The sequence below is a fragment of the Podarcis bocagei genome, assembly GCF_964188305.1.
Source record: "Podarcis bocagei genome assembly, chromosome: 6".
Lineage (NCBI taxonomy): Eukaryota > Metazoa > Chordata > Lepidosauria > Squamata > Lacertidae > Podarcis > Podarcis bocagei.
The window spans coordinates 7,654,465-7,662,002 of NC_138130.1; the positions used below are offsets into that span (position 1 = coordinate 7,654,465).

The 7,538-nt window shown below is 41.1% G+C and overlaps 1 long non-coding RNA gene across 1 annotated transcript; it reads left to right on the forward strand.

Moving 5' to 3' along the window:
* The first annotated feature begins 4,029 nt into the window (after positions 1–4,029).
* Positions 4,030–7,323, forward strand: LOC308589530. The gene is made up of 3 exons (XR_014009359.1): positions 4,030–4,161; positions 4,958–5,029; positions 6,783–7,323. It is a non-coding gene; the product is annotated as an uncharacterized lncRNA (long non-coding RNA).
* Positions 7,324–7,538: the final 215 nt, after the last annotated feature.

Consider the following 7,538-nt stretch of genomic DNA (forward strand, 5'->3'; position numbering starts at 1 on the left):
CGCACGTGGGGTGGGCGTGAAGCCCGCAACCCCACCTCCTCCCCAGGTTCAGAAGTGGCTCTATTATGAACCTTCCATTTGTGCAAGCATTTCAGCTTGCCAGATGGAACAATCCTCTCCCCCCCTATACAGTGTTCTAGAGGTTCCCCTGACCCCAAGAGCCATTGGGGGGGGGGTGGAGAAGCCCTGCTGAGCAAGTGAAAGTCCTCACTCAGGACTTATTCTGATGTAGTTTCTTTGGTGAATCCCACCCTTTCTCTTTGCTGGTGGCTGTGTCACTCTACGTTTTTCAGGTAATTATCTTTCACTGCTCCTACATCCTGAGTTCCTTTTTAATGCAAGGTGTGAGAGCAACCTTCTCTAGGTAAAATGTGTGTTCTGCAGCTAAACCTGAGGCAAAACTCCTTGATTTCCTCCAGCAACAGGGGAGGGACCGATAAGTATCATGGTGGTCTCCGTGAGGCATGCCAGCTTGGCCCCCTCATCCATGATGAAATCACAGATGAGTCATGTTGTATCAAGGCATGGGTAGGCAAACTAAGGCCCGGGGGCCGAATCTGGCCCAGTTGCCTTCTAAATCCAGCCCGCGGACGGTCCGGGAATCAGCTTGTGTTTACATGAGTAGAATGTGTCCTTTTATTTAAAATGCATCTCTGGGTTATTTGTGGGGCACAGGAATTCATTCATTCCCCCCACCCAAAATATAGTCCGTCCCCGCACAAGGTCTGAGGTACAGTGGATCAGCCCCCTGCTGAAAAAGGTTGCTGGCCCCTGTATTAAGGGCTGAATTGGCATTGAGCAGCAGATTGGAGAGTAAGCTGAGCTGATATTACTACTAAAGACTCACAGATTCTGGAGTGGAATGGAGAAAAAAATAGGTACCAACTGCCTACCCTCTCTTCTCCAATAGTGAAAGACACCCTGAAAACCATATTTACCCTGAACCTGTGCCTAGAACTGAATCAGGAAAATTCAAGGACTGTGAGGCTGCCTTGATCCCAAGGCTCAGGCTTATTAACTGTGTCCTGTGCATTAACTCAGGGACTATACAGTTCTGTAGATTCTGAAAGGCTTGTGCATGTGTGTGGTTTAATATCTGAGCAGTGATCCCCCCCAATGTGGACAGAAAACAGAAAACAGAAAAACATCTGAAAAACATCTGTTCAAAGAAATGTTTTCTTTCAGTACACATATAAATTTCATTACAAATATTGTAATTTACAAAAAAAAAAAATGTTACTACCTCTGGCAAAACATTGCCTTGGACCATATGCAGAGAAATATATGCAGGGAAATCTTCAACAGAAATCTGGATTTAGATTCACACAAAGGTTGTTCAATTCTGTAGCAAACGTAGTAAAAATGCATGAGCAGATTACTCTGTCTGAGCCTAAAGGTTTTTATGGACTTGTATAACCCATATTTTACATACATATGTGTTCACAGAATTATTAATATATAGATCTATGCTGGAAACGAGTGTGTTCCATAGATGTCTGCAGTGCACATTCTTAGCTCAGCATTACTTTGAGGAATTTAGCCATAATCAACAAATGCCATTATGAGCTTGCTTAGTGGAATTAGCAAGAACCATGCAATTGTTATGATTAGAATGGTTATTTAGACAAAATATATGACAGAGAGCAAAAATGGATTTTGTGGATTGGTAGATTCAAGTACCAGCACAGAACGTGAAATCGAGCCATTACTGGTTTTCACAAATCACATAGGCCAACCACCCCACGTTGCCTGGATCTTATGCCTGATCAACTCCTAGAAGAGCTGTAGCAATAGATGGAGATATGTCTGATCTAGGGCTCTGTTCTGCCTGCTTTTGCAAAGTTTCCGGAAGGGAATGTGGCATTCGGGTTTAAAGGGTCTTGTGATGTGACATCCTTTATTTTAGTACTTCTTAAAAAGCCTTTCTAAACTGCCTAATGTTTAAAATTGCCTGAGCAGTATTAAAAATAATGCAGCATAAAACCAGAAAGGCAGTATCATAACAGACATACAACATAAAAATAGTAAAACAGTATTATAAAACAGAATATAGCCACATACTGAACTGTCTCGGAGAATTTGTTGAAATTTCATGTTTAAAATGGAGAATAAGACACTTAAGTGAATGTTTCAACAAATGCCACTAACTTTGTGCCCCAGTCTTGTGGAAATATATAGTGCAACATCCAGTTGCCAGCAATAAACATAAATGCTCATTTGTCCTGTTGCGTTCAGAATTGTGTTTACAGATCTGCACCTCAGAGAAGTGCCTACCCAAAGCATTTCTGTCAATTGAGGGAATGTATACATATAACATGAACACTGTAATCTTCCCAACTGCAATATCAAATATTTACCTTTTCTTTTTATATAACTGCCTTTATTCCCCTCACCCAAGGATGAATAAATCCCTCAGAGTCTTCTATGTAAAGACACCATTAGAAGACTTTCAGGAAAATTACAGAAAATAATGAGCATGTTTCGGTCTATAACCAATTCTGTCACTTATTCTAAGAAATATATAAATAGGCCCAGGTTTTGGAAAGCTTGGGTAGCCCTTTCTAATGGTTGTCTTATAGGTGGAAGGGAGACAGAAGTTTTCAGGGAAAGAAATCGAGAGAGAAAGGGTGGGGCAGAGACAAAGACTCCCAAAAGGAAACATCCCCACTGGAGCTAAATAAAAGATGTGCTGTGCAATCCCACACATGCCTATTCAGAAATAATCCCAGGGAATTAAATGGGAGCTATTCAATAATACATGTGTTTAGGACTGCAGCCTTAAACTCACATTTGCAGAATTATTTTTGGAACCCTGGGAAGTAATTTTCTCTTTTTCAAAAACCACACACAAGTGCAAGATGAGAGTCTCGGGACTCTAATAATGCCTATTATCTGTCAAAAGGGGAAAAAATGAGTAAGATTATTTCACTATAATTTCATGCTGTGTCCATTGCAGGCATTCCCGAGAGCTCTTTCTCTTCCCTGATAAAGATCTCATGAAGAGATCCCCAATTGTATAGGCTTATCTGGCATCTACAATGGTACACTGAGGGCAGTTTGATGTAGTCAGAATGTAAAATGTCTCTCAGTTCAAGTCAGGATAGTCTGACCACAAATGCCCGTGCTCTAGTAAACTCCAGGTTGGATTACAGCAATGCATTTTATGTGGGGCTGCCTTTTGGTTTATCCAGGGATCTGCAACTCGTGTGAAGTGTGGCAGCTCCACTGCTCACTGTTACAGGAAATCACCACCACGTTATGAAATAATGGCACAGTTAGCTACCCAGCTAATTGGTATATAAAGTCCTATACAGCTTGTGACTAGGATACCTGGAAGAAAGGTAAAGGTAAAGGTATCCCTGACCGTTAGGTCCAGTCGCAGACAACTCTGGGGTTGCGCGTTCATCTCACTCTATAGGCCGAGGGAGCCAGTGTTTGTTCGCAGACAGCTTCCAGGTCATGTGGCCAGCATGACTAAGCCGCTTCTGGCAAATCAGAGCAGCGCCCGGAAATGCCATTTACCTTCCTGCCCGAGCGGTACCTATTTATCTACTTGCATTTGACGTGCTTTCAAACTGCTAGGTTGGCAGGAGCAGGGACCGAACAACGGGAGCTCACCCCGTCATGGGGATTCGAACTGCTGACCTTCTGATCGGCAAGCCCTAGGCTCTGTGGTTTAGACAGCGCCACCTGTGCCCCTTGTGATACCCCTTGTAGACCCAATCAACTCTGAAGGTGGTCTGAAGGTGAAGCCTCCTGCAGCCACCTCTTATCAGAAGGTCCATTCTGCACACTATAGGAATCAGGCCTTTCATGTTGTTGTGGCAGCTCTCTGTTCTCTCTTTGGTGTCTGCTGAATACCTTCCTCGTGTTTTAATCATCATTATATTTGTTTCATCATTTGTTTCTTTGCCACCCTGGAAGGAAGGGCAAGATATTGATATAATGAGTAAATAAATAACTTACTAGAGATATTGCATAGACTAGCATGCACATTGCGGAGGAGGACTTTACACCTGGAGTCTGGCTCTGAAGGGCTTTGGGTAGTTTCCCTCAGTTCTGCAAAGCCTGATTGGAGATCTCAAAGTGCCAAATGGTGCAGACTGTTGCCTTTGTGGAACTGATCAACCCTTCTGTGCTGCCTCCTAGGAGAGCAGCAAGGTAATCATCATCATCATCCCAGTCCCTGCTTCTAGAAGACACTTCTAGACTTCAAGGCCAGGCAATAAAATCATCAGTCTGTGACTGTGGCTAGACTTGTCTGGCTGAATCAAGCATAAATGACAGCTACAGAACAGGAAGAACGCAAAGCAATGTGTATTTATTATTTTATTTTTAAATAATAATTTATACCACTTCATATAGATGCTTCCCAAGTGGTTTACTTTGAGAATTTATAGGTGGGGCTTGAATCATGTCAATGTTTCCTGATTGTTCTGGATGGTAGCAGATTCTGATTGGCTGGAAGTTCTGACAAGTTGGGAGTGAACTGTCAGTGAAAGAGACAGTTGGGATTTGTCACCGGAGGAGTTTAGGAAATCTGGCATGAGGTAAAAGCCACTTAGAGGCTCGTGTCAGCAACATTGTCTGTTAAGTCTTCAGAAACTGCCATTGAGCATATTTTACTGTCATCAAGCACCCTAGATGGACCAAGATCGGACCAGTTATAAGGCAACTTCCTGTGTCCTTATGTCTTTTTCAGAAATAAATAAATCATAAAAGTTCATTAGATGCACCAGATTGTAAATTCAAGCCCATTAAAGTATTGTAGCATTAATTATCCTGGATTTCTAATCTGTTACATGTCAGTTGAATTGACCATGTTGACAACGCAGCGTAGTTTCCCCCATTGGCTTGCCTTTTAAAATAAAAGTAGGGGCAAGTTCTTTGGAAGAATGTGTAAGAGTAAACAGATGAACAAAATATGCTTGGTTTTCTGTCTGCTTCTTACAACTAGCTGGATTTAATCCTCCGCCATTATATTCAATTTTGAAAGCAGAGGTCACACAGTTGTGCAGATGTTTCCAAGGTAAGCTACCAGAGCATAAAGTTCTTAATTCTTGAGCTGTATTTCATGCTACTTGTCTAGCTTTTTATTATGTTCTGAAGTACAAATGGTTGATGGCCACATTGAAAGAAATGTAGCAAGCTCAAAGTGACCTTGTCAGTGGGCTCAGTGACTTCAGAATTTAATCAATCAGCCATTTGAAAGAATATGACAACCACGATCTTTTTTGGCTTTGAAACTGACGCTGTTATAAACAGAGAGAAAGAAGCAGAGGAGAACTGCAAAACGATAAATACCACCCGAGCATTTTCAACTGAAAGAAATACTTAAAACATACTTTTCAATGCACTGAAGTATTTTGCATAACTTACACTGTCAGCATATCAACCTAGAATCTGTTAGTTTATAACCTAGCTGACATTAATGAGCTTAATGCACTTGGTCTCTTGTGTTTTACATCTCGGGCTGCGAAAAGAAAAATAGGAAGATAAAAAGGCTAGTAAATAGAGAATAAAAATGGAATGTGACTGGAGAAACATTTTCAAGAATAGATTTATGGCTGAAATGCCCATAATTATAGCACTGCAGCTGTTGTTTTCCATTATGTTCAAGCAAAATGCACTAACCAAGGAGAGATTTCCTTTTCCAAAAATTTGCAACAGCAAAACAACTGCACTATGTCACTTTTGCCCATTTGCAAAGTCTAGGTATTAGTCATGCCTTCCCCTATCTCTTAATCATAGCAGTCTAATCTTCAACACTTATTTATAATTAAATTTTGGATGGTGGGTGCATGATATTGATTTGCTTACACCAATCCACCCCCACATTTGAAACTGTGACTGCTCCCTGTCTTAGATAGTTAATATGGTTGCTGCTTAATGAATCCAAGTGTGATTGGAAAATTGTAGAGAGTGTGGGGAGAAAACGGGTTTCCCATTAAGTAAGTTATGCTTGGGGGTAATTTGACCAAGGCCACTCAGTGACATTCATGACTGACGATTGGTTACAAGCATAGCTGTCAACTTTCCCCTTTTCTTGTGAGGAATCCTATTCGGAATAAGGGCATTTCCCTTAAAAAAGGGAAAACGTTGACAGCTATGGTTACAAGTATGTAAATGAATTCCTGTTTCAAAAAAGTGCTATAAACAGTGAAAATATCAAACACAGCACAATTTTGAAAAACCACACCACTCCAGAATGCGTTCTAAACGTGGAGAATGGTATCTAACTGAGTTTTATTCAGAATAAAGATGAAGGGACCACTGACCATTAAGTCCAGTCACGGACGACTCTGTAGTTGCGGCACTCATCTCGCTTTTATTCAGAATAGCCCCATTGAAATTATTTAACCTAATTTAGTCATTTGTTAAATTCAATAGGTCTATGCTAAGTAAAACTTAGTTGACTACAACTTAAAATGTTTTCACCACCTTTTGGCATGTAACCAAGGACAGAGCAAAACAAGCAGTTTGTCAGACGAGTTTCTATAGCTGTATTTCCAGAATGGGCAGGAAAAGCCTTTCCCTTTGTAACAAGGCAACGTGACCACAGAATGGCATGTGGAGCCTATCCCCCAAAGATTCAAGAGTTTGAGGGAAGTCATGTGGGCCATGGACACTTCAGTATGTAGACTGTTAAGTGTACATAGAAACACCATTGTTTCCAAGGGATTTATTTTAGTGAAGCCATGCCTAGTGGCAAATCATTCAGACATCTCCTGGAGTTGCTCTTCCCTGCTTCCATTTTTATTTTACTTCCATTTTGAATACAGGAAATATAGATGCAAATGGTGACAGCATCATAAAACGGACTGTGCAAAACAACAACAGGTTATGCCAGGTAATGAGATAATTTTAAGCCCTAAACAAACTAGAAAACCAGACAAAGAAAACAACTGTCTTTAAAACATCTCACTGCGGGCATATTTTTCCGTGTCGTTACTGTGCTGAGCTGACATAATCATCCTGGCTAATTATTCCCAGAGTCCCTTTCTGAAAAAAGTGGATGGAAGGCCTTTAGAGAAAACTTGAAAAGCAGGTGTCGACAGAAATCTACTGTGCCATGGCATCTCGAGAAATAAGCACTTGCATCTATTTATCCAAATCCAAATCCAAACTCTTCTATTTACATGTCTAGAAAGTTGGAGCTGAGGTACACATTCCGTGAGTAAGCAGATGCATGTACAGTGGTACCTCGGGTTAAGTACTTAATTCATTCCAGAGGTCTGTTCTTAACCTGAAACTGTTCTTAACCTGAAGCACCACTTTAGCTAATGGGGCCTCCTGCTGCTGCCGCGCCGCTGAAACACGATTTCTGTTTTTATCCTGAAACAAAGTTCTTAAGCTGAAGCACTATTTCTGGGTTAGCGGAGTCTGTAACCTGAAGCGTATGTAACCTGAAGCGTATATAACCTGAGGTACCATTGTATAGTACATGTCTCTGTATATCATGGGAACTCCCAATGTTTCTTATAATATTTGCTGTCTTCCCTTTATGTGTGTACACTGTGTACCTCTATACCCGATTA